We start from the raw sequence: 26,952 nt of genomic DNA, 5'->3' as shown, positions 1-26,952 counted from the left end.
ATGGTTTTCAAATATTTAGCAATAATTTTTTTTTCTTTTTCAAATTAGTGTTATTCGAAGCAACAAAGAAGAGATATATAACCCCAACCGCCTCTGGATTTCTCCTCTCTAAACCCTTCCCTCAACTCTAAGCTGCAGGCTCCTTTAGAACCCAAGGGCTCTGGGAACAAGCATTCAGTGCACTGCTCAGGGCGGCAGATTGTTTCATCCTTATCTTGGGCAAACATCAAGGAGCACCCATTATATAGCCCATCCCAAGCTCTGGAAATACTCTGGAAATACAGTGGAGTGAAAGACACATAACACAAAGGAGAAACCAGGCAGATAAGATGCTAACAGTCATCAAACAGCGTGTGCCAAGTGCAAGGGTGTCACAAATACAGTTAGGACTATGGGCTCAGAGATTGGAGAAGTGGCCAGGGCTGGGGCTGGAACAGCTGAGGCAGGCTCCACAGAGCAGCAGGAGGGGCGACAGCAGTATTGGACCAGATTTACATAAGAAGAGAAAGTAAAATGTAAGGAGTGGGGGTGGCAGGGTACATCCAGACCAAGGGAGAAGCACAAACAAGGGTGAAAGCGTCTGTGATAGGAAATAGTTAGCTAATGAATTCAGTTGCACGACAGGGCGAGTTCCAAATGGGAGAATGGGAAGGGGCCAGAATTTGAATAACTGGCTAGGAAAATTCAACTCATTTTGGAGACCATCAAGAACCCTGAGTGATTCAATTTAGAATCTAAAAACAAAACAAAACAAAACATTAGGAAAAAGAAAAACAAGATAAGAGCAGAAACCAGACGTCAAGCTGCTCAGAGGCGGTGTTTGACATGGGTCTGCAGGAAAGACAAGGGTCAGCAAAGGGAAATGTTGATGACACATTTCCCTACCGCTGACCGCCCCCTACAAAGGGTCAGAAGCCTTTGAGACTGGGGAAGGCAAGCTGCATTATCTTCCACTTATTCATCAGGCATCAAGAAAAGCACTTGACTCATTTGAAGTCATCCAGCTGAGGACTCTGGGGGTCCTGCCTGACTCACAGGCCTTCCCAGAAGAATCCTCTCCAGCAAGGATACATGATCATGAGATACTTGTTCAGTGGCCAGTGAGAGCAGTCTGCAACTAGCTCAGTGCTTCTTAGACCTTTCTCCTGCCTGAATCTAGGGAGGGCAAAAACCCAGAGTCACTCCCAGCCTCAGCCTTGGTTTACCACAACACTTTTACCAAAGGAATTCAGAGAAGAGTGGCCTGAGAGTGAAACCTCTCCCAAATCATTACAGGGCAACATACACACATGCTCGCAGGCACACAGTCACACTTGGAGAAGAGGTGAACACCAAAGCTGAGCTGGGTAAAGGTGAGGCCTACACTTAGTCTGACCCAAACAAGGCCCATTGCTGCCAACTTCCAGAGGGAACGTGCTATAAAGAAGGTCCCTCACCAGACATCAACTGATGGTGACACAGCTGGGCTAGCCAGGTGTCTCTGTCTCCTACACAATAAAGAATCCACAGACATGGGGAGGGCATATTATGGGAGGGTAGGAGGGAAACAGGGCATAAAAGGTCTGAGTGCCCTGCATGAGGTCCCCCTGGATAAGGCAGTATGTGGCTACCCTCTCATCCTGGTCCTTTAGTTCCAGAGGCTGTGTTCTGTCCTCCAACAGCTCCATGGAACGGATGAGAATGACATCATCAGAAAAGGGGACAAAGAGAAAGCAGGACAGCCACCACATGTTCCCTGGAGGTGGAGGAAGGCTTTCTGGGAGGTTGTGCTGGACTCGTAAGCACCTCCGCTGGATTCCCAGAGGGCTGTTCCTGAGGTCTGAGGCTGAGCGGAGGTGGCACCTGTGGTGCCTTATAGTCAGGAGAGCGTGTCAGCCGCTGTTCAGCCAGTGACTCAGCACTGACGGGAAGGCCAGACCTCCTTGAGGTCACTGGCTGCAGTCAACACTGGACACGTTCACCTCTGGGCACATCCCCATACACAAGGAGGGGACTCAAACCAACTTCCTGGTGACAGTACAGCCCCTCTTCTACAATAAACGGGCAATCTCCCCTTTACAGGTTTTCTATTCCAACCAGTTTTCTAAAATTTTTAAATATGATAACATGTACCTGGTTTTTAAAAATTCAAACAGTTGCAAAAGCTGTCCAATCAAAAGGAAAGCAACAGAAGTTTAATTTTCTAGTTCTTGACCTATCAGTGTAAAGTGGCTTCATGTGGCTTCCATTCTCATAGACAAGGAAATTAAGCCACTTTGTATGTCCTTCTACTTCTGCTTTCCTCTGCCCCATCCCTAATGCTTGGCCCCCTTCCTGTCACTGTTACATGGCACCGAGGTTTATAATTTTTATGGTTTGTTCTAGAAATAGAATTGTTTGTGCTTCATCTAGAGCTTGGTTCTTAAAATTAAAAACAAACAACCAGCATGGATCATATTCTGATTGGATGATTACAATCAGATTCTGATTGTATGCTCTCTCCCAGGCAAGTAGAGACCCGAGGAGAAGAACATGCGGACATGTCACTAAACTGGTGCTGCTCAAAGTGAAATGAACTGAACTCAGTTTGAGAGGCGAACTTGGGGAGGGGATGGGGTGAGCTTTTAAAGTTATTTCTGCTCACCATGTGTTTTTTTTTTTTTTTTAGATTTTTTATTTATTTATCCATAGACACAGAGAGAGAGGCAGAGACACAGGCAGAGGGAGAAGCAGGCTCCACACATGGAGCCCGATGTGGGACTCGATCCCAGGTCCCCAGGATCACACCCCGGGCTGCAGGCGGCGCCAAACCGCTGCGCCACTGGGGCTGCCCTGTTTTGTTTTGTTTTACATTTTTATTTTTTTAAAAGATATTTATTTATTTATTTATTTATTTATTTATTTATTTATTTATGAGAGACACAGAGAGAGACAGAGACACAGGCAGAGGGAGAAGCAGGGTCCATGCAGGAAGCCCGATGCGGAACTCCATCTCAGGAATCCAGGATCACATGCTGGGCCGAAGGCAGACACTTAACTGCTGAGCCCCAAAAGCACAACCTAACTCTGGATGTGCTTATAAAGTTTCCCTAGGATTTTCAGGAAATATTGGGAGCCACAGAGAGTCTCAGTAGTTTTCCAAAGTGGTTTCTCTGGAAGTTAGCTTTATTTCTTCTTTTTAAATTTAAATTCAGTTAGCCAACATATAGTACTCCATTCGTTTCAGATGTAGAGCTCACTAATTCATCAGTAGCATATAACAGCTTTTTTATTTTTATTTTTTTTATTTTTATTTTTTTTAAAGATTTTATTTATTTATTCATAGAGATGCAGAGAGAGAGAGGCAGAGACACAGGCAGAGGGAGGAGCATGCTCCATGCAGGGAGCCCAATGCGGGACTCGATCCCAGGTCTCCAGGATCACGCCCCAGGCTGCAGGCGGCGCTAAACCGCTGCGCCACCGGGGCTGCCCTATAACAGTTTTTTTAAAATAAACTTTTCATTTTAGTTTTAGGTTTAGAGGAAAGTTGAGAAGATAGTAGAGAGAATCCTCATATACCCAACACTCAACTTTCCTCTACTGGTAACACCTTACATTAGTGTGGTAAGCTTGCCATCACTAGTGAATCAATAGTGATACATCATTTTTAACTAAAGTCCATAGTCACATTTCCTTGGTTTTTAAGTAATGTCTCTTTGTTGTTGTTCTTGGAAAGCATTCAGGATGAGGACATTACACTCAGTTGTCATGTCTCCTTAGGCTCCCTGGGATTGCAATAGATAGCTTCTTATACTTTCCTCGTTTTTGAAGACTCTGATAGTTTTGAGGAATATTGGGTCAATTATTTATACAATTACCTTCAATTTGGGTTTGTCTGATGTTTTTCTCACTATTAAACTGGAATTACTTAGAGATGTCTGGGTGCTCAGTGGTTGAGCGTCTGCCTTTGGCTCAGGTAGTGATCCCGGGGTCCTGGATTGAGTCCTGCATCAGGCTCTCTGCAAGGAGCCTGGTTCTCCCTCTGTCTATGTCTCTGCCTCTCTCTTTCTGTGTCTCTCATGAATAAATAAAATCTTTAAAAAATAAAAAATTAACACATAGACCTGTCAAACTATGGAGCCTGACTTTAAAGGGACCTTTTATGGGGCCTAACATTTCCAAATGTATCTAAACACATGCAATCTCAAAATACTACATGACCAGACTTTATTTTTTCAAGATTTATTTATTTACTTTGGGGTGGGGGATGGGGAGGAGCAGAGGGTGAAGAGAGAGAGAGAGAGAATTGCAAGCAGTCTCCCCACTGTGTGGAGATCAGAGGGTCGTGACTCGGGGTTCCATCCCACAACCCTGAGATCATGACCTAAGCCAAATTAAGAGTCAGACACTTAACCAACTGAGCTATCCAGATGCCACTACATGATGATTTTAAAATGCAAGTAGTGGCTTCCCTTCAGGTAGCCACTGGTTTACTACTGTCTCGGGCATGATGATTCCCTTTGAGTCAAGCCCAGAATGAGGTCTTCTACATGGCCCATCCCTTGTCCATCTTGCTAGTGTTATGTATGAGGCTGCCCTAATTTAAAAGTCAGGAATGAGTGAAAACCCCTCAACAAGAAGAATCAGAAAGGAAGTACTCGAGAAAACTGGTAATGTTCATTGCCTCATACAGATAAATAATGTCCTACTTTGTTATAATAGCAGCACTCTTTTCTATAAGCCAAGAATATCATGGCAAAGACACACATGACCAGAGATTGCATCCCTACAAAAAAAGGCAAAGAATTTCGCACTAAGGAAAGATTACTATTTAAAGACATAATCAAACTCCACCAAGAATAGTATAAGGTGAGTTAGGTAACATAACACATGCATCTCAGCAGAATAAATTTTTATAACTTAATAAGAAATTATTCAACTCTGGTAATTTAAGACCCAAGCCCTCCACTTTGGTTTTCTCCAGTGGCTCACCACAGGGCAAGGAAGAGCAAGGAAGTGACACAAACTGTTTTTCTCTCACTCTTTTTTCCACTTTATTGCCGGGACTTTGAAGTTCAATGTCATGTAAATATTAACTCACTTCTTAAATAAAGCCTCAAAGAATAAACTGTAATCTGAGCATATGATTTACCCCAACATTTTCCCATGAGCTCTAAGGACTCTGATTTCTTCCCTACCAATCTGTCTCTATTTCACAGAATTAGTTTGGAAATAGGCTTAACTTATCATCACTATTATGCTTATGATTATGATCATGATTATTACTACGTGATTGAAGTATTGAAGTATTTTCCAAAGAATGCCTGAGATGATTTTAGGTGGTAACATCCACTAAGTTTCCTTATAAAAATATTTAGATCAAGGGATGCCTGGATGGCTCAACGTTTGAGCATCTGCCTTTGGCTCAGGACATGATCCCAGAGTCCTGGGATCGAGTCCCACATCGGGCTCCCTGCGGACAGTCTGCTTCTCTCTCTTCCTGTGTCTCTGCCTCTCTGTGTCTCTGATGAACAAATAAATAAAATCTTTTTTAAAAATGTAGGTCAAAAAACTAACTTGACTTGGGGCACTTGGCTGGCTCAGCATGTGATTCTTGGTCTTGGGATTGTGAGTTCAAGTACCACATTGGGTGGAGAGATTACTTAAAAATAAAATCTTAAAAAAACACAAACAAAACTTAATATTACTTAGAGAAAAAACACGTCAGTAGCAGTACGCCTGGTAAAAGGTAGGGTAAAAATTATCCCTGACTGAAGTTTGGGATTTACTGAACTCTGGCACTAGTCCGTTTCACAGGTAAAATGTATTGTATATGGAAAGCCTGGGTCATATTATTATAACTTTGGGAACAACCCACAGCAAATAAGATGGTGGGTGTGGCTTTTGTTTTTCATTTCTTGTTTTTGCTAGTCACGTTACCAACAGTTTTCTTTTATAATACAATTGTGCTGATGATGATGGTCTAAATTACTCCGGCAAACCTTTCAAACCAAATTAGACACCTCAATGACACAATTTTTGCACAGGTGGACAAGAGAAAGCTTCTCTGAATTTGCTTTAGAGATGTTTTTAGATTTTCTCCTAGGTTATATTTTATTTTTCCGAAATTAAAATAACATGAAATTATAGTGGCTTTTCCTAATATTATGAACTTTAATGTATGTTGCTATTTGAATTGCTGAAGAAATAATCCCTTAGTTATAAGATCCTGATTTTATAAAAATTTTATGTCTTAATTATTTCCCTCTACTTCTGCCTCTGTGGTGTGTTCTTTTGCAAAGTATGTGTCACCTAGACTGGCTTGCTGGACTTCAACTGTATAGCCAGTATGATCTCAAATAAATAAAAGACTGATACTTAAAAAAAATGCTAATTTCCTTCATCTTTTTTGCCCCCCCCTCCACTGCACACTGAGATGTTTTTCCTTGACGTATTAAATGCTTTTGAGCATTGTTGAATTACTGTGTGGTTAATCCTCCTCAACAGCAGGAAGCTTAGACATTTGTAAATTTCCTCAGCACACCATTTCTAATTGGTTAACCTTTTCTAAATACTAAGCCAAGCAGTTATAGTCAATTCTATCACTCCATGATCAGCTTGCATTTATACATAAAGTTCTTGGTTGTTGGCATAAATAGAACAAATAGATGTTACATTATAGAGTTTTGAATTTATCTTAAACTATGATCCCTGCTGTTATCTTTATGCTTATGCTCCAAGTAGTACATTTATTGTTGTTCTGGCTGTTACTATTACTTTATCTTTATAAATACATCCTTCATTTTGCAAAATGACCTAATATATTTTAGGTATCAGTGATAGTGCACTTACTTAGCTTTGGAAACACTACTATGTTATCATCACATTATTTCTGAAAAATACATGAACATTCTTTCCATTTATGCCCATTCTCCAATCCCTTCTCTCTCTTTCCCTCCTTCCCTCCTACTGTCCTTTCCCTCCTGCATCAAACATTTATTGAACATCTACCTATCAGGCACTATGCTAGAGGTTAGGAAGTCAATGATGGATGAACTCTTGGTTTCCTATGAAGCTTACTCTATCAACTTAAAAATATTTCCTTCCTTTTTATGCCAGAGATCACATGGAAAAAACACACTTATGAAATTAATGGAAAAGCAAGCAGACATGGACCACTTTCACTGAACTGGAGAAAAAGCAAGTCACCCACCTTTAGTTGCTACAGAGTGATCTTCCTTGCGTGTGGGCTCTGGCTAGATCAACAATCCTTCTTTTCCCCAAGAACTGGATCTTCCTCCTCTAGCAAAAATAACCCTGGGTGGGAATGTTGGGATGGACATCAGTTGGATGAGGCCCAGAGCACCTAGAGAGTCCTCTGAGAAAACTCAGATGCCCACGCTCGTTTGGTATGGTTGCCTGAGGCCTCTGGTAGAGAGCTCCTGTAGGAAACCACAAATGCACAGGAAATTGAGGAAAATCAGATAAAGGCAAACCATTAAATGACATATGTACAGAAAGGAAACAGTTAAGAATTAACCCAAATTAATTTAAGGCTATAAGAACAAGTGGTACAACGGTTTAGTTAATAAGTACCTAGTCTCCAGAGCTACGGCATTTTAGCCAAATGACTAAGGACCTTCAGAACTATGAAGAGGCAGATGGTTGGAGAAATGGACCTATCACAGAGGGAATCACAGATCACTGTGGGAAGGAGGAGTGGGCACTGGATAGTGGATCAATACAGATTCGTACATCTATCCACACCATACATCTATTGATCTATTCAGCAAATGCTTGTTGAGTGCCACTCTCCTAGGGATTATGTTGAGGATACAGCAGTGAGCATGCCCTCATGGACTCTAACATTCCTCAGCATATAGGAGGCACACTGAACAACAAACTGGAATTTAGGTAGAGATTATACAAAGAAAAGACAGTGTTAAAACTTGAGTTGGCTGAGTTTTGCTACTTTCTTTGGGATACCAGGGCCCAAAGAAACTTTTAGTGCAAAAAACTGTCTGTCACCTACTCCCTCACACTTTCCCTAATCTGAGGTTGTCTCCCCATCTTTTCATTATTTAGCTTACTTAGCAAGACCATTTCACCATCCACATCCTTAGGCTCAGGCTCATCTATACTCAGACCTCTAGTCCTGACCTAATAGGAAACATAAGACTCTTGGCTGTTCCGTACTTAGTTAAGAATCAGCTTCTTGGACTTCTGATTTCTTCCCTGTTTTGACCTCTAAAAATTGAATTCAAGTTCCTGGACTTCCCAGACTCAATATCTAATCTAATGTCCTCTATTTAACAGATACTTATCAATCCATATAACCCTACTCATATCAATCCATATGACTCTTTTTTGTCCATGGGTCCTATCCCCATGGTACTTAAATAAACTTACTAAGGCCTTGACCATTGTGCTCAGCAACCCTGTAATACTTTTAGTGGTCTATACAGGGATTATGGAGTGAATCCAAAAGATTTTGTACAGCTTGGTAAGTCTCTTTTATTTCTCCAGTCTCTACTTCTTACTTGTTCTTTTCTGGAGATGTTCTGAATAGTATGACCCTTTGTAAAGTGTCCTGCCTGAGTGTTCAGGGGAGAACCTCTTGCTGGTGGCTACACTATGGGAAAGGATGGACCCTGCTGCCCCACTAGACAGTATTACTTTGGCTATGATGGCATTAGGCTCAGAAATCAGACTCTCCTTGTTTTTTCTGTTCTTTTAATTCACGTATTCTTATCAGGCATAGGACGGCCACATAAGTTGTTTGGACAACCATCAATCTCACAACTCTCGTGTAAGGTTTTTTCCTGAATAACCCAGTGTGATCCCTTGATAAGTATAAAATCCAAGATACATCTGGAAGCATGCTTCTATTTATTTATTTATTTATTTATTTATTTATTTATTTATTTATTTATTTATTTATGATAGTCATACAGAGAGAGAGAGAGAGAGGCAGAGACACAGGCAGAGGGAGAAGCAGGCTCCATGCACCGGGAGCCTGACGTGGGATTCAATCCCGGGTCTCCAGGATCGCGCCCTGGGCCAAAGGCAGGCGCCAAACCGCTGCACCACCCAGGGATCCCTGGAAGTATGCTTCTTGAAAGGGACTAATCAGAGCTATTGTGTAGTTGTGCTACTCACCTAAAAAGGGACCGCTCTCTTGGGGCTGTGTCATGGATAAAGACTCCAAGAAAGTTGCCCAGATTAAATAGGAGTTCCACACTCTTGTTTTTTTCATGTCTCTCATTTATTCTTACCCAAGGGTTATTTGGCATTCTTGGTCCTGCTCTCAAATTGAAAGTAATTTCAGCTTAGATATATGATGCTTAATACAATACAAAATAGTTGCCCCTTCTTAACAAAGGTTAGGACCTCTACCCCATCCATTCATAATAGACCTATGTTTACAAAGGGTATTATTATTGGTTACCAAATATATTGACTTCCTCAAAATGTTAAAGAGGCAGCCCCAATCCCTGTGGCGTTTCAGTCTGTTCACCAGCACCCACTACAGCCTAGGATGCAATGGGGAAGTGAAGGAAGGCTGACATCCTTTCTCAGGTACACAAAGAGTCAAGAATAAGGAGCATTTCCCACCACTCTGAACCCCAGGAAGCAATATTCTGATGGTGTGCCATTCAGAAGTGGAGGGAAATTTTGGTAATGGACTCTTAGTTAATACACTCTCCTCTTTATAGGGGGATTAACTACGGAATCAACTTCCTCAGTCCCAAAGGATTACTCTTTGGGCTGTCTCATAGCACAATGGAATCAATTTGGACAACAGGATTTAAATAAGTGCCTCATCTTTTTTTATAACAATGCCTGGCTTCAATATTCTCTGGAGGATGATGAAAAATGGCTCATTAGTGGGTCTTTTTTTTAATTTTTATTTATTTATGATAGAGAGAGAGAGAGAGAGAGAGAGGCAGAGACACAGGCAGAGGGAGAAGCAGGCTCCATGCACCGGGAGCCCGATGTGGGATTCGATCCCGAGTCTCCAGGATCGCGCCCCGGGCCAAAGGCAGGCGCCAAACCGCTGCGCCACCCAGGGATCCCTCATTAGTGGGTCTTCAAGCTTCAATACTATTTATCAATTAGACCTTTTTTGCAGGTGTCAGGGAAAATGGACCAAAGTGCCCTATATCCAAGCCTTTATGGCACTGAGTCAGGATCTTAATCTAAGAGAGACTTGTAGGATGTATCTGCCAAGATTCCAGGGCCCCTCACTTTTAGATTTTTCATACAATGTTGTTTGTTTGTTTATTATTATTTTACAGATTTTCTTTATTCATGAGAGAGAGAGAGAGAGAGAGAGAGAGAGAGAGGCAGAGACACAGGCAGAGGGAGAAGCAGGCTCCATGCTGGGAGCCCAATGTGGGACTCGATCCCGGGACTCTAGGATCATGCCCTGGGCCAAAGGCAGGCGCTAAACCACTGAGCCACCCAGGGATCCCCACAATGACTGTTTAAACAGACCACCCCAATCAAAGAAACCAACTGAGTCAGACAAATAAGATAATCAGCAGAAGAAAAAGTCAAAATAAGCCCACAAGTGAGTCGAGGTCCCTTAGTAACTCCCCCTCCACATAAACCTTTGGAACCTCTGCTTAAAGCCCAGTGGGACATACTAGAAGCAGAACATCATATCTACCAAATACTCAGACTAAGGCAGCATTGTACCCACTGTGGGAAGTAGCAAATGGGGAAATGAGCACAATTAAGGTACATGTCTCATTTTCCATGTCAGATCTGGCTCAAATAAAACAACAATTAGGATAATACTCAGAGGATCCATCCAAGTTTATAGATGGATTTCACCAGGTGTCTCTAACATTTGATTTAACCTGGCAGGATATCTATATTATTCTAACACATTATTGTAGCCCAGAAGAAAAGGCCTGATTTGGACTGGGGCACAAGAATTTGCAGGTGAGCTGGCAACTAGGGATAGAAATCATTATTCAGTAGGAGGAGATGCTGTTCCTAATACTGATCCTCACTGGAACTGCCAACAGGACAGACCTGGCAGGGAAAGACAAGACCACATGGTCGCCTTTTACTGGAGGAAATGAAAAGAGGATTTTCTAAACCTGTCAATTTTGTCTCTGTTGCATTCCAGCTGTTCTTTCTTTACATCGCAGGTTGAATTCATAGGTGTTCAGTTGAAAGTTATCTAGCTAAATTTGGAGGACCAGATGAAATGAGGCCCCCTACTCTCCCGCCATCTTGCCTCCTCCTCCAAACCTGCTAATTTTGATAAAATTAAAGAAGTGACCCAGGAAAATGTTGAATTTCTAGCCTTCTTTCAGGGGCATTTAATAGAAGCAGTTTGTAAACACACAAATTTAGACCAAACCACACCACAAAGGATACTATTTTAAGTATGCATTTTATGAGCCAGTCAGCATCAGACATTCACTATAAACTGGCAAAGTTGGCCCTAGGCCCTCAAACTCCAATCCAGTAGCCATTAGAAATGGCCTCTGGAGTCCTTAATAACAGAGATATGGCTCTAAAACAGGAGAATGTGGATGCCTCAGTGGCTCAGTGGTTGAGCGCCTGCCTTTGGCTCAGGTTGTGATCCCAGAGTCCTAGGATCGAGTCCCTCATTGGGCTTCCTGCAGGGAGCCTGCCTCTCCCTCTGCCTATGTCTCTGCCTCTCTCTCTGTCTCCCATGAGTAAATAAATGAAATCTTAAAAAAATAATAAAACATGAGAAGGACGGTAGGGCTAAAATACAGGCAGAATGCAGGCTCAAATATTGGCTGCCACTACTGCAGATCCCCCACAATGCCAGGCTAACCAGGGGCAGCAGAAGAAGCTAGTATCACACAGAAGTACAGGTAAGACCCTATGCTATAGGTGTGGCCAAACTGTACATTGGAGCAAAGAATATCCAAATAAATGCCCTTAGCCAGGGCCATTTCCTGCCTGCAAGGCAGAGGGACATTGGAAAAGAGATCATCCTTGTCTCCAGAGAGAGAGAGAGAGGGAGGAAGACAAGAACTCATTTCCCAACCCAAGAGCAACAACCTGAAGAGATGGCATGATTGGGCTGAGGCTGGTCTGGCTCCTCTGAACATCAAGACGGCCAAGCCCCAGATTGCCCTGGATGTGGGAGATAAGTTCACTGATTTTCTTATTGATACAGGAGCTACTTACTCTGTTCTTGCTCAGCACTCTAGCCTGACCTGTCTTTCTAAACAAAATTACTGGAATAGAAGCAGCACCTAAATCGTATTTACAAACTTTTCCTTTACCCTGTAAATCTGAGGACCAATTAATTAATTAATTACCTATTCTTTTCTGGTTTTCCCATCCTGTCTCACTCCCCTACTGGGAAGGCACCTCATGTTTAATTTGGGAAGCTAGTTCAAACTAACTGAACAGGATAGTCTCTTCTCCCTGAGGGCCAAGGAAAACCAAACACTCATCCTCAACTCCTCCCTAACATTTGGGTACAAGGAGACCCATAAGCTAGTTACTGTGATATCCCAGGGAAGACATACAGGCCCGCTCCATCAAAATAAGCCTAAAGGATCTTGCTACTATTTCACACCAAAACCCAATATTTTCTTATAACAAAAGCCAGGGCTGGACTCCTACCACTTACAGGTGAATTTCTTAAATATGGAATTCTTAAACCTTGCCAATTCCTTTATAATACTCCCATTTTGCCTGTTAAGCCTAATGGACAGGACAGAATAGTACTCGACCTTAGAGCAATAAATGAAGCTGTAGTCTCAATCCACCCTATAGTGCCAAACTCTTATACTACACGGACTCAAATACTATACTGACTCAAATATAGAATGGTTTACGGTGCTTGATATAAAGGATGCCTTCTTTTGTATCCACTTAAGCAAAGAGGCCCAGTCTCTATTCACCTTGGAATGGGCTCCATTAGGAGAACATCAAGCATGCCAATTTACATGGATAGTCCTACCACAGGGATTTAGAGATAGTCCTCATTTGTTTGGCAATGCACTCAGTAGAGAATTTAGAGATCTTACATGGCCTCAGGGAACAACAGTACAATATGTTGATGATACTTCAACATGTAGCCCCATGAAATAGTCCTCAGACTATAACTCTATTGTACTAAACTTTCTTGGAGAGAGAGGATATGGAGTATTATCTTTAAAGGCTCAAATTTCTAAACAGAAGGTACAATACATAGGATATGAATTAACTCCTGAGCATCGTTCCCTGACAATTGAGAGAAAAAGAGCAACAACAGAATAGGACCTATTGCTACAAAAAACCCAACTCAATCTTTTTAGGAATGGCTGCATTTTTCTGCCTATGGATTCCAGAGTTTGGAGTCTTAGCCACTAGGAGGCCAGATGAAGAGCCTTTAAAATGGGAAAAAGAACAGCAGGAGGCCTTTAAACAACTAAAAACTAAATCATCCTCAGCCAGGCTCTGGCTCTACCAAACTTAGGACAGCCATTTATGTATGGTATTTGAAGCTTGTATGGACCAAGAACTAGGAATAGTGGCATAAAAACTAGTGCATGAGTCGAGACCTGTAGGATATTTTTCCAAAGCCATTGACAATGTAGCCCACAAAGATGACCATCATGTCTCTGATCAATAGTAGCTACTGCACTACTAATAGAAGCATCTAAACTTTCAGTGGGACAGCCATTGACAGTGATGATTCCTCATCAGATTCAAGGAATTTTAGAAACTAAAGGATATCAGTAGATGACAGGGGGACCATTGGCTAAATATCAAGCTATATTTAGACTCTCCCTATACTGTTCTCAAAACCTGTTAAACCCTAAACCTGGCATACCTCATGCCTGGCCGAGAGCATGCTATTATGTCTAAACATGACTGTAAAGAGGTAATAGAATTAGTCTATTCCAGCTTTCAGGTCTAAGAGATCAAGCCATAGATAATGCCAATAGTTGGTTTACAGACAGTAGGAGGACACGGAAAGGCTGGCTATGCAATTGTTAGCTTAATGAAAGCTACTGAGACCAACCCATTACCCACCAATACTTGAGCTCCAAAGGCAGAAGTGACAGCTCTCACTAGAGGTCTCCAGTTAGCTAAAGGCCTATGAGTCAGTATACATACAGATACAAAATATGCCTTCCTTGTGCCTTATGCACATGGTAGCATCTGGAAGGAGAAGGGGTTATTAACTAGTCATAATTACCCTATTAAATATGGACCTGAAATTGTAACTCTATTAGAGGCAGTTTGTCTCCCTAAAAAGTTGCTGTAATGTATCTTAGGGGACATCAGAAGGGAAAAAATTTAGAATCTAAAGGAAATAATTTAGACAATTGGGCAGCTAAAGTGGCAGCTCGAACTAAACTAGCTATGTCTTATACTAGTCTCAAATCCCTTAAAAATTGTTGTTCCCACTTTTACTATAGAGGAGAACGATGGAGCACTTGGGGAAGGATATGCTAAAACTGTGGAGGGATGGTATAAGATTGATAAAGGAGGAATCTTTGTCCCTGAGGAAAAACGGAAATTAGCAACAGGCCTGCACCAGGCTACTCATATAGAAGAGAAATTTTAGGGAATTTCACCAAACCCTTGTTTGACAGAATAGGATCAAGAGCCATTGGGATCCCTGGGTGGCGCAGCGGTTTGGCGCCTGCCTTTGGCCCAGGGCGCGATCCTGGAGACCCGGGATCGAATCCCGCGTCGGGCTCCCGGTGCATGGAGCCTGCTTCTCCCTCTGCCTGTGTCTCTGCCTTTCTCTCTCTCTCCCTGTGTGACTATCATAAATAAATAAAAATTAAAAAAAAAAAGAGCCATCTTAAAAAAGGCATACAAACTTTGAAGATGCATTATGACCACCCCCTCTTAACACCTGTCCAAATATGTGGAACATATCCTGTGGAAGACTGGCAAATTGATTTCACACAAATGCCACCTTATAAGAATATAAATATTTATTCATCTATATAGTTACCTTTACTGGATGGGTGGAAGACTTCTCATGCAAGACAGAAAAGGCTACTGAACTAACAAGAACTTTATTAAGCAAAATCATCCCCGAGTTCTGGCTCCCTCAATCTCTTCAAAGTGATAATGGCCCATCCTTTAGAGCCTAAAAAACTCAATAGGTGCCCCAAACCCTTAAAATGAAATATTTTTTACATATAGCCTGACATCCTCAATCACCAGGCAAAGTTTAAAAAGCTAACCATAATTTATGGATTTTTTATTATTAATTTATTGTAGAGAAAGAGTGTGTGTCGGGGGAAGGCAGAGGGAGAGGAAGAAGGAGAGACCTCATGACCCTGAGATCATGACCTAAGCTGAAATCAAGTCTGAGGTTTAACTGACTAGGCCACACCCAGGTGCCCCAAGGCTAACCATAATTTAAAAAGACATTCCACCAAGATGAGCATAGAAACTCAAGAAAACTGAGTAACTCTTTTACCAATAGGTCTCTAAAGAATAAAAACTACCTCATGGGAAAGTTTAGGGATAAGCCCTTTCACATTAATATATGAGAGACCCTTCCTTACCATTGACTCATCCTTGAACCCAGATTATAATAATCTGTCACGTTTTTCATTATAAACTTGATTAATCCATAAAACTCTTAACAAATATGCTAATAAGGTACTGCCAAAATTGGACCCTAAGGAAATTCAAAATTCTTTTCAAGTAAACCCTGGAGACCTAGTCTATTTAAAAGGTTGGAAGGCAAACAATTTAGAATTAATTTCTAAATGGAAAGCACCTTACAGGGTCATATTAAGCACTCTCACTGTGGTAAAACTAAAAGGTCACTTGACATGGGCTTTTATTTCTAGAATTAAACATATACCTCCTTTCACAGGATGATAACGAACTGGACTAGGTGTCCTCATATTCCCGTGAACCAGTGGAAGACTTCAAATTCCTCTTCAAACAATGAGATAAGAAAAAACCAAAGTCTTTTTTTTTTTTTTTTTTTGCTATCTTTAAACCATACTTAAGTGGTAACTATTTTCTACAACGGCACAACATTACACTGAGCTGCAAAACCAATCTTCATGCTGGATTTGTGGCTTACTGTCCATACCAAGCACTTCAGGCCTCCCTTGGTGGGTTTCTCCATTACAAGGTACAGATTGACATTACTTGCATCAACACACATAGCCAATATGACACATCGCCCCACTACCAGAACATACAGGGATATTCCTATTATTAAAAAGAATGTTTCTTCCTGGCATACTGTAAATGTTACACGTGACTCTCCAGGCCATAAGTGGCCTTTCTCTTATCCTCAAACTACCAACATTTTAACTGAATATGTCAAACTACAGAGAAGTTCACAACAATGAATTCCCTGACTACTTAGTCCTTCCTATTGATCCACCCAGGAAGGATTATATCAAATATGGAATGAATATATATGATTACTCCCACGGTAGGACAACAAAGCCAAAAGGCTCTTCTATGCTGAGAATAGAAAAAAAACATACTCTTGATTCATGCCCAGTGGTACTCACCAAATGGGATGGCTCCCCCTAGAAGCCTGTGAACATGCCATTACTTTACAGGCAACTGATTGGTTTGCTATTGACTGGACAAGGCCACCAGGCATCATATGGCTAGCACCTAATGGAACATAATGGTTACGTGGGCCAAATTTGTGGCCCTGGCTTCCACCTGTTTGGACTAGAAAATGTATTATAGGTTATACCTGGATGCATGGCCATTGAACTAAGACTATCACAAGTCCAGCTAATCTTCTATATCTAAAACAATAATGGATAAGATCTGTGTTCCACTGGTCTGACCATATGTCTATTTTTCTTCCATCAATAGTTTTAGAAGATGTCATATGGCACACGGAGGCCCTGGATAAATACACAATTAAGACCTTAAATGACTCTTGAAATAGCATTACATTATTAAACCCTGAAATAACTCAAGTGTGTAAAGCAGTTCTACAAAAGAGAATGGAATTAGATGTCTTAATAGCAGCATAAGGGGGAATATGTGCCATTCTTAAAACGGAATGTTGCATTTACATTCAAAATTATAACAAAAATATAACAAGATTACTTACTGATATGAATAATTGAATTGGTGCTCTTAAAGACCCTACATTGTCACTTAATGGCATTTCTGGTCAGGAGGTGGACTATGGCCCATGCTAAAGGGTCTTCTCATTGCTCTTCTTCTTCTTCTTCTTTTTTCTCATTGCTCTTCTTATTTTCATTATAATAATAATCCTAATGTGTTCTCTTTCACTTTTTTCTCTATTGTTGAAATACACGCAAGCAGTTCCTGATTCCTTTGCCTAGATGACAGATGATCCTTACTACTCAAAGCAAATTTATCTTGATGTTCATTCTGGACTCTACAGCAATGGCCTCCCATAATAGTTTAGTTGTAGGGGCAGATAGTAACCAATATCAGTCCATAGGTAGGGACATCTCTACAACCCCTGTCAGCTTGAAGAAATCACAGAAAATGAGACCTTCACCTTTCAACAACCTTAAAGATTTAAGGACCAAAAATTGGTCAGAGGGGAAATAATGAGGGATAGAAACAGAAAAATGTTCATTTTTGGCTCAAAAGGCTGACCTATAGCCTGCATATTTCCTTTTTTTTTTTTTTAAAGATTTATTTATTTATTCAGAGAGAGAGAGGCAGAGACACAGGCAGAGGGAGAAGCAGGCTCCACACAGGAAGCCTGACATGGGACTCGATCCCAGGGCTCCAGGATCACACCCCAAGCTGCAGGCGGCACCAAACCATTGCACCACCGGGGCTGCCCTAGCCTGCATATTTCCAATAAGGATCAAATATGTGCTGGTTGCTAGGTTCTTAAAAAGGTCTGAAGACTGCCTGTATATGTCACTGATAGCTAATATTGAACTGAATAAGCCCCAGAGAAATCCTGGAAAGTAGTTTTATGAGTAGAAATTTGAAGAAAACATTTATGATCTAATACTCCCTGCACCCCCTACCCCCAGCAGTAAGCATATAAACACCAGCTTCACATAGCAAAATGTGCAGTCCTTTCTGCCCATGGGTCCTGTTCCTACGCTACTTAAATAAACTTGCTAAATTGCACCATGCAACATTTCCAGAATTCTTTCTTGCCTCTCGTGCTTGACGACCCCACAACACACCTAAGAACTTTAAAGACCCTATAAGAGCAAGCTCCACATTTCTTGAACAAATGTAAATATGTGTGTGAGAGTGCAGCAGGGGCTTCTTGGAAGTGCTCAGAGGGAGCACTTCCAAATAGTTCCCTGTAATAATTAACTGGATGACTTGAATTTTTATTTTCCCAGGCCACTGAAGGCCCCTGTATTAGTTTTCTAGGGATAGCATAATAAAACACCACAGACTAGGTTGTCTAAACAACAAAAATGAATTTTCTCACAGTTCTGGAGGATGTTAGCCCAAGATCAAGATGTCAGCAAGGGTTGGTTGTCCTCTGAGGCCTGTCTCCTTGGTTTGCAGATGGCTGCCCTCCTGCTGTGTCCACACATGACCTTTTCTCTGTGTGTGCAAATCCCTGGTGTGTCTTTCTTATATCCCAAGTTACTATTCATATGAGACCAGTCAGATTGGATTAGGGTCCACCTAAAATGGTCTCATTTTAATTTAAACACCTCTTTAAAGAAAGGCCCTATCTCCAAATTCCATCATATTCTTTTTTTTTTTTTTTATACAATCACATTCTTAAGTATGAATTTTTAGGGACACAAATCAGCCCTTTCCCTTTGTTGATTCTTGCTGTCTGGATACCCTATGATTCACTGTGTGGATAACAACATGAACCATAGAGAAAGCCAGTAACCACAGGGCCCTCTATTTCCTCAAAGAATGCTTGCCTCAAACCAAGACAGAAGTGGAGGAGTCTTGGGATCTGCACCCCTTTATGCATATTTGCACTCTAGTAAGAGAGAGATCCATCATTCACGCACTCTCGGGACTTAGGGCATTTCCCGGAGTGACAAGGTAAGCTTCTACTTGAAGCAGCAGAAATGTCCACGTTGTACCTAAGAATCACAGGAGAAAGATACAAGCCATTGATCATCAGAGGTTTCAGACTCAGGAGTCTTTAAAGATCGCAGGTTGCTACAATGTGGTAACAGAACCAGGACGAGAGGAGATAAAAGAACTCTGCAAGGCACAGTCGATAGCACTCTGAAAGTCAGTGTTTCCTGTTTGCTAACAAACCTTCTCAGGGACCTTGTTCCATGTTAGCAGGGGTTGCAATGCCAATGGCTCTAGGTCAAATCACTGAAAGCCAGGTGTTTCCATTTTACTTTCCTAATCCCTGCCTATCCCCCTCTCGTCAAACTTCAATTGTTTCTAATCCCTCTTAATTCTCCCACTGCCAAGTGTTCTCACTTCCCGCCCCCATCCTTTCAAGTGCCTCTTGGTCCCTCCAAGCCTTCGTCCCCTTCCCGGTTGATCCTATTGCTGCCAAATCGCTTCCAGTCCTACGGATCCCTCCCTCTAGGCTCCCTTATCCCCTCCCTTTCCCCCAATTACCCCAGCCCCTCCCACTACGCCTAATACCCCCTAGTCCCGCCCACCAAGCCTAAGGCCCCTAGCCCCTCCCACTACACCTAATACCCCCGCCCCGCCCCCCTCCGCCTATTTCCCCCTGACCCCACCCACTTCCGTCAGCTCCTCCCCACCTCAAAGAAAATGCAGACATTTTAATAGTGGTAAACACAGCCCAAATGCCTATGAAAAACTGTGCCATTTTACACTCCTAAGCAACATGGAATTCTATGAAAACCCTCTTTTAAATTATCTGATGGGGGCAGCCCGGGTGGCTCAGTGGGTCTAGCGCCGCCTCCAGCCCAGGGCGTGATCCCGAAGACCCGAGATCGAGTCCCACATCAGGCTCCTTGCATGGAGGCTGCTTCTCCCTCTGCCTGTGTCTCTGCCTCTCTATGAATAAATAAATAAAATGTTTTTTAAAGAATCATTTAAAAAATAAATTATCTGATGGTATCTTTTTGTGAAAATAAGCGTCTTAACTGCTGTTTTGTATTTTGACTACTAGTAACGTTGAAAAATTTAACGTGGTTTTTTTTGTTGTTGCTGTTAACCGTATTCCTGGTTCTGTGAATTGCCGGTTCATAGCCTTTGTCCATTTTTCAATGGCGTTGCTTTTTTCTTACTGATTTATATTTGGATTATTCGTCTACGTAGCTCACGGACATGGTCTCCTCGATATCCCTGGTCTTCTAACTGGGCTGGAACGGCCTGCGTATTCCTTAAAAACGCTGCTTGGCAAATATGATGGCATACTGACCAACTAAGATTTTGCAGAAATGTTCAAAGTTGTTAAAAAGAATTCCATCCAGGATGAACTCCCAGCGGAAGGCAGGCGAGGCGGGGAACAGCGGTCCCCGGGGCCGCAGAGCCGTAGGCCTCTACCTCCAGAGCCGCCGCCGGGGCGCGGGCGGGCAAAGGGGGCGCCCCGCCGAGATGGGCGCGCACGGAGACCGGAACTCGGCGGGCAGCAGCGCGGAAGGGCTGTGGCCTGGTCTTTTCCTTCCAAAGTCCCGGTTTCTCTGACTCACGACCGACCTCTGGAGGCAAACACTCCACCAAACGACACCGCGCGCTTCCCACTCCGACGCTCGCCCCCCTTTCGCTTTCGAAAAGGAGCGCACTTCCGGGGTGGAGACCCCAGGGGCCTCTCTGGGAAATGGAGTCTCTGCCAGAAGGATTCTGGGAGTCGTAGTTCCCGCCTGTTACTCTGCGCATGCGCATTTCTGTTTTCACGTAGCGGCTCCGGTGTTGCGGCGGCGCGGGAAAGGCACGTGCCTTGGCACCGCGTCCTCTCGTGGCTCCTTGTTCTATGGAGAGGGGGCCCGGGATCAGAACGGACTTGGGTCTTCTGGTCAGTTTTGATCGTAAACTGTAATTGGGCCATTACAGCGATTTGTGATGATCTCTGAGATGCTAGATGTAGGGGCAGCGTGTTAGGGCATGGAGGAAGAGGAGGCCCCAGAGCCCAAGCCCTGGGGCGTGGCGTAGGACCAGGCTGAGGCCACGCGTCCAAATTCGGGGGCCTTGAGAGCCCAGAGACCCCAATGAGCATGGCAATGACCCTGAAAGGGCCTTTGAGTTACTGAGATGGCATCATCCTCTGATAGTCTAAAGCTGTTCTTGCTTTCAGGCAGGGAGGGGTGCGCTGCACCCCTGATTTCATTTAGGTCACTGTGGCTGTGGTTGGGAAGGGCCACCAGGGGAAGGCATTGAGGACCCAACTGTAGTCCGGGGAGATGTGATAAGAGCTCATGGTGGCATTGGCAGTGTGGACTGAGTGGATGATGAGGGCTCAGGGAGGGACACCTTGAGGATTCCCAGATTCCTGGTGTGGGCTGCTGTCACATCTGCAGATGATCTCACTTTGTGAAATTCTTAATCTGTTTCAACTCCAAAAAACAGGGGGTCCTCCAGTGTGCACACGTGCACATTTATTCACAAAACTATTCAGATGCATGCTTTGATCCAAAGGACATTCATTCACATAGTCATTCAGCTGTTATACCCACCCTTGTGAGCACACCTGGTGTAGCCATATTGCTACTTATGATCAAATACTCACATATACTCCATGCCCCAGACAAGGGCCCTGATAAATGCCCAGAGCTGAGGTTGGCCTACCAACTTGGGCTAAGTGTGACCTCCAGGCCAAAAGGACACATGGATTCTTTGGCCTTCCCTTTGGAAACTTCACATACAGCTCAGCTTTTATCCTTCCTACTACATCCATGTCCTTTATGACTCTGACTCTTCCTAGTTAATCTTCCTGCCACCCTGGCCTGATGGAAGGGATAAATGGGATTTGAATTCAGATAAAGGTTTTGCTTACCTGGATGTTTGCTGAGGGTTTTCCCAGAGCAATAGTTCTGAACATGTATGTGTGTGCTGGACTTTTAAGAACCCAATGAGGGGGATCCCTGGGTGGCGCAGTGGTTTAGCGCCTGCCTTTGGCCCAGGGCGTGATCCTGGAGACCCGGAATCGAATCCCACGTCGGGCTCCCGGTGCATGGAGCCTGCTTCTCCATCTGCCTGTGTCTCTGCCTCTCTCTCTCTCTCTCTCTCTCTCTCTCTCTCTGACTATCGTAAATAAATAAAAATTAAAAAAAAAAAAAAAACCAATGAGGGCTGCCCTGGTGGCTCAGCGGTTTAGTGCCACCTTCAGCCCACAGCGAGATCCTAGAGACTGGGGATCGAGTCCCGTGGGCTCCTTGCGTGGAGCCTGCTTCTCCCTCTGCCTGTGTCTCTGCCTCTCTCTGTGTGTCTCTCATGAATAAATAAATAAAATCTAAAAAAAAAGAAGAAGAAAGAAAAAGAACCCAATGAAAGTGGGCTCCTGGGTGGCTCAGTTGGTTAAATGTCTGCCTACGGCTCAGATCTCTCTCTGCGTCTCTCATGAATAAATAAATAAAATCTAAAAAAACAAAACAAACAAACAACAACAACAACAACAAAAAAGTGGGCTCCTGTGTGGCTCAGTTGGTTAAATGTCTGCGTACAGCTCAGATCACGATCCCAGGACCCTGGCATAGAGCCCTGCATCAGTCTTTTTTTAAAGATTTTATGTATTTATTCATGAGAGACAGAGAGAGAGAGGCAGAGACACAGGCAGAGGGAGAAGCAGGCTCCATACGGGGAGTCGGAGGTGGGACTTGATCCTGGGTCTCTAAGATCACACCCTGGGCTGAAGGTGGCACTAAACCGCTGAGCCGGTAAATTGAACACCAATAAAAAATTAATTTATTTAAAAAAAGGTAAATTGAACACCAATAAAAAATTAATAAACCGCTGAGCCACCCAGGCTGCCCTGCATCAGTCTTCCTACTCAGTGGGGAGTCTGCTTCTCCCCCATGCTTGTGCTCTCTCTCTTTCTCAAAATAAATACAATCTTAAAAAAAAATCCAATGAAAGCTGTGAACTCTTCTCAGATAAATGCAGGTATATATCCATACTATTTTGAAAATAAAATTGAAGCCCATCTATTATTGGCCCCTGGTTAAGAACCTCACTAAAGGTAGATCAGAAGGTCAGTTTCCTGGTTTCCCTCTCTGCAGTTTTCAAGTAGTGCTAGAAGGGAGAAAAGTAGGGGTCCAAGCCCCTAGAGGAGTCAGGGCATGAGGAAGGGCCAGCCTCTGCTTCCATCCTTCTGTTACTCTTAGTTATGGAGCCAGGCTGTCAGTCTGCAGTTCCTCTGCTGGGCAGTCATCCAGCTGGTTAGTGTCTGCAGGCAGGTAGTTTAGGCTTATCAGATGTTTAGTTATTTAGTGTAGGTCATTTAGAAAGCCAGTAAATCGAATGATTTGTGGTTTAGAAACTTAATCAGCCAACCAGCCAGTCACTTAGGGTTAATTTTTCAGATGGACAATTGTCCATCAGAATCCAACAGTCGAAGGTCAATTTAATGATCAGTCCATCCATCAGGGAGCCAGTTGAGAATGCTGAACAGCTGGGTCACCAGTGGACAAAAGGACAGCTGGGGTGAAACCATCTGGATACAGAGTGTGTTTCTACTTGCTACATCCTACAGATAATACACTAACACACACACACCCCTGTGTTTGTGGTTTTGCTTCCCATGGTTTCAGCTACTGGCAGTTGTGGTTGGGAAGCATATGATCCTCCTTCTGATTTATTGTTAGAAGGTCAATAGTAGCCTAACACCACATCACAGTGCCTACATTGTTCACCTCACTTCATCTCATTATGTAGGCATATTAGCATCTTACATCATCAAAAGAAGGAGGGTGAGTGCAGTACAATAACGATATTCTGAGGGAGGGAGAGAGACCTCATTCACAGAACTTTTATTACAGTCTATTGTTAGAACTGTTCTATTTCATTATTAGTTAATATAGTTAATGTTTTACTGTGCCTAACTTATACATTAAACTATCATAGGTACATATGCATAGGAAAAAACATTGTGTATATAGGGTTTGGTACTATTTGTGGTGTCAGGAATCTACTAGGGGTCTTGGAATGTGTCTCTCAAAGGTAAGCGTGGACTACTGTACAGGAAGAGAGAAGGCAAGCGGAGAGGACAGTTGAGTCCTAGGCCACCAGAGGGAGCTTGGGTTTGCTGGGAAAAAGGCCTCACCTGGTGTGGGGAACCAGGAAAAAGGAAAAGCTGTAGAACAAGGGCCAGAGTTGCCAGTAGAGGGCGGTGTGGCTCCCCTTCACATCCATGCCCTGCTCACCCCAGAGCCAAACTTCAGGCTTGTGGGAACCCAGTCTCTCTGGCCAGCTTGAGGAAAGGCTCATGAAAGGATTTCTCACCCACTTCCAAGACATGCTTGACTCCCAAGCTAAGAGGAAGCCAGACAGCTGCCGACCAGGAGGACTTGTCATTCCCAGGCACTGCTGGCCAGGAACACATCAGCCATGGTGAAGGAGGAAGAATGGAGGAGGAGCATCCTACCCCTCTCCCAGGACGTGGAGGGGAACAACTCCCCAAAGCTGAGGCACTGAGGGCAGGACCTGTCTTCTGTTCAGGCGCATGTCACTTCCTGGGCTGCTTCTTCAGCTTCTCCAGTTGCCAAGGAGGGGTAGACCAATTGACTAGATGACCCCCATGCCTTTGCTACTGCTTCTGCAACGGGCAGTAACTCTAAGGCACAAAGATGGAGGTCAGGTATAGACAATGAAGGAGACATGGGGAAAGGATGAGCTATGAGCTTCATTTCCCTTTGGGAATAAATGAGATGTTTATATAAGGTGTCAAGTATGGCTTTGGGCACAAAGGCAGGACTCAGGAGATTCGAGTTTTTGTCTCCCCTCAAAGAGAAGTGCATGAGCCCGGGTAGTTGTATCTCCCAGTTATGCATAGAGCATGATGTTATGCCTCCAGATGGGCTTCCCGGCTTAACGGGCAGGGGCATATTTTGGCTCCAGCTGGTTTTGTCGTCAGAACAGTTAAAAGAAAGAGTAACTTGGGAACAATAGTGATTGCAGAAGTGTCCCAGTGTCCCACACTTCCCCCAGAAGTGTGCCTGGGGCTTTATGTTCACTCTCACAGGAGGTAGCATCCCCAGTTGACAGTTGGGCCATCTGAGGTCTCACAGCTGGGAAGTGATGTAGAACTGGTTTTGAACTCTGTGTGGTTCCAAAGTTCTTTCCATTTCTAGGAAACCCAACTCCAAACAAAGGGGGACAGAGAAGAAAGTGAAAGACTGGGAGGTTGCTAGGTCCTGAGAAAGGTTTGCTGGGGCTGGGTGTTGGGGGTGGGGGGGCGGCTCTGGATAGGATTGTCCCCTTCACAGATTCTGCAGACCTGGCATTCCCCCATAGTGACATTAGTCCTTTTTCTCTCTCCCAGGCACGCAACAAATGCATCGATAGGGGCAGCCTGTGCACAACCCCTTAGGCCTTGCAAGTGACAAAGCTAGAGAGGTAAGTGGGAGTCAGACCATGAAGAGGCTTGTTAATCATTTTAGGGAGCTTGGAGTTCATCTAGAAGGTAGAGGAGGACCAAAGGATTTTAGCAAGGAGGGGCACGGCTTGGTATGTGCTGCCCCCAGTGTACAGCCCGTGTGTCAGAGAGAAATATCGAGTATGGACTTAGCGTGGATGAGTAAGCCCCTCACACGCGCTACGCGGGGCCTGCGAGGAACGTTTACTAGGACGGCATCGTGATCATGAGCGAGGGCTCGGGGGTCGGCGGCTGTGAGGCCTTGGCAGGTGACGGCTCCTCTCAGTTTCTGTCTCCATCTTAAAAATAGGAGACAATAAGGGTGATTTCCAAGCTATGAGGCTGAAATGAGAAGGTTTTGCTTATAAAGCAGCGCACAGTGCCTGGGACACTGAAGCACCCAGTGAATGCTGGCTCATCCTCAAACACATCTCGGGCTCCGCTCCCAGTGCTCCTGGCCTTGTGCCTCTGTGTGCTACTGCTGTGGTGACTGGGCCCCTGCAGGCTTTGCCTGACAGCATCGCATTCTCCAGCTTTCCGCCCCAGGGCTCCCCGGATGCTGGATGCCGGAGTGCCCAGGCACACGCTCTGCATGGATGCAGGTCCTCCTCAGAAGGGGGGCGGGGGACAGACAGCTGAGGGTGGGATAAACGTCCCCCCCCACCTTCAGGCTTCCTCCAGGCCAGCAGTCACCGAATCAGCTCAGGATGCATCCTCCCTGTGGCTTTCCCTCTCCGTTTTGTCCCCTTCCCTGTTCTTCCCTTCTCCTTGGGACTACATTCCCTAATAAACACCTACACGTAGGCTTTCCTTCTCAGACCTGCTTTCAGAACCCAGGTTAAAACAACCCATTAAGGGGGTATTCCTGGGTGGCTCAGCGGTTTAGCAGCTGCCTTCAGCCTAGGGAGTGATCCTGGAGTCCCGGGATCGAGTTGCACATCAGGCTCCCTGCATGGAGCCTTTGTCTCTGCCTCTCTCTCTCTCTCTGTCTTTCATGAATAAATAAATAAAATCTTAAAAAAAAAACATTAAAAGGTGATCCTACTTTCCTGGAAATGCTGCATTAGAAAAAAATGGGAAGAGGGGCGCTGGACGGGGGGCTCAAGTCATGATCTCAGGATCCTGGGATCCAGCCCTGGGTTGGGAGCCTGCTTCTCCCTCTCCCTCTGCCCATCCTCGCTGCCTGTGCTCTGTCTCTCAAATAAACAAATAATATCTTTTTAAAAAATGGAAAGAGAGTCGGCCTGGGCGGCTCAGTGGTTTAGCACCTGCCTTCGGCCCGGGGCGTGATCCTGGAGAGCAGGGATCGAGTCCCACATCGGGCTCCCAGCATAGAGCCTGTTTCTCCCTCTGCCTGTGTCTCTGACACACTCTCTCTCTTAAGAATAAATGAATAAGGGAACCCTGGGTGGCGCAGCGGTTTGGCGCCTGCCTTTGGCCCAGGGCGCGATCCTGGAGACCCGGGATCAAATCCCACATCGGGCTCCTGGTGCATGGAGCCTGCTTCTCCCTCTGCCTATGTCTCTGCCTCTCTCTCTCTCTCTCTCTCTCTGTGAGAC

The 26,952-nt window shown here is 44.0% G+C and overlaps 1 protein-coding gene across 3 annotated transcripts in view; it reads right to left on the bottom strand.

The window, feature by feature from the left end:
* The window catches only part of ZBTB38 (zinc finger and BTB domain containing 38), a 134,261-nt gene extending 114,935 nt beyond the window's left edge, over window positions 1-19,326 (bottom strand). The window contains exons 1-2 of one of the 3 annotated variants that reach the window (XR_008663908.1): window positions 17,021-19,326; window positions 7,172-7,400 (exon numbers count right to left, since the gene is read on the bottom strand). The gene's annotated coding sequence lies outside the window, so the exon portion shown is untranslated. Of the gene's footprint in view, window positions 1-7,171; window positions 7,401-17,020 lie in introns of those variants that run through there. The other 2 variants (XM_055321003.1, XM_055321006.1) reach the window with 2 other exon arrangements.
* Between the last annotated feature and the right edge of the window lie 7,626 nt (window positions 19,327-26,952).

This window comes from Nyctereutes procyonoides, unplaced genomic scaffold (assembly GCF_905146905.1).
Source record: "Nyctereutes procyonoides isolate TBG_1078 unplaced genomic scaffold, NYPRO_anot_genome, whole genome shotgun sequence".
Classification (NCBI taxonomy): domain Eukaryota; kingdom Metazoa; phylum Chordata; class Mammalia; order Carnivora; family Canidae; genus Nyctereutes; species Nyctereutes procyonoides.
This window is presented reverse-complemented; position numbering and strand designations above follow the sequence as displayed.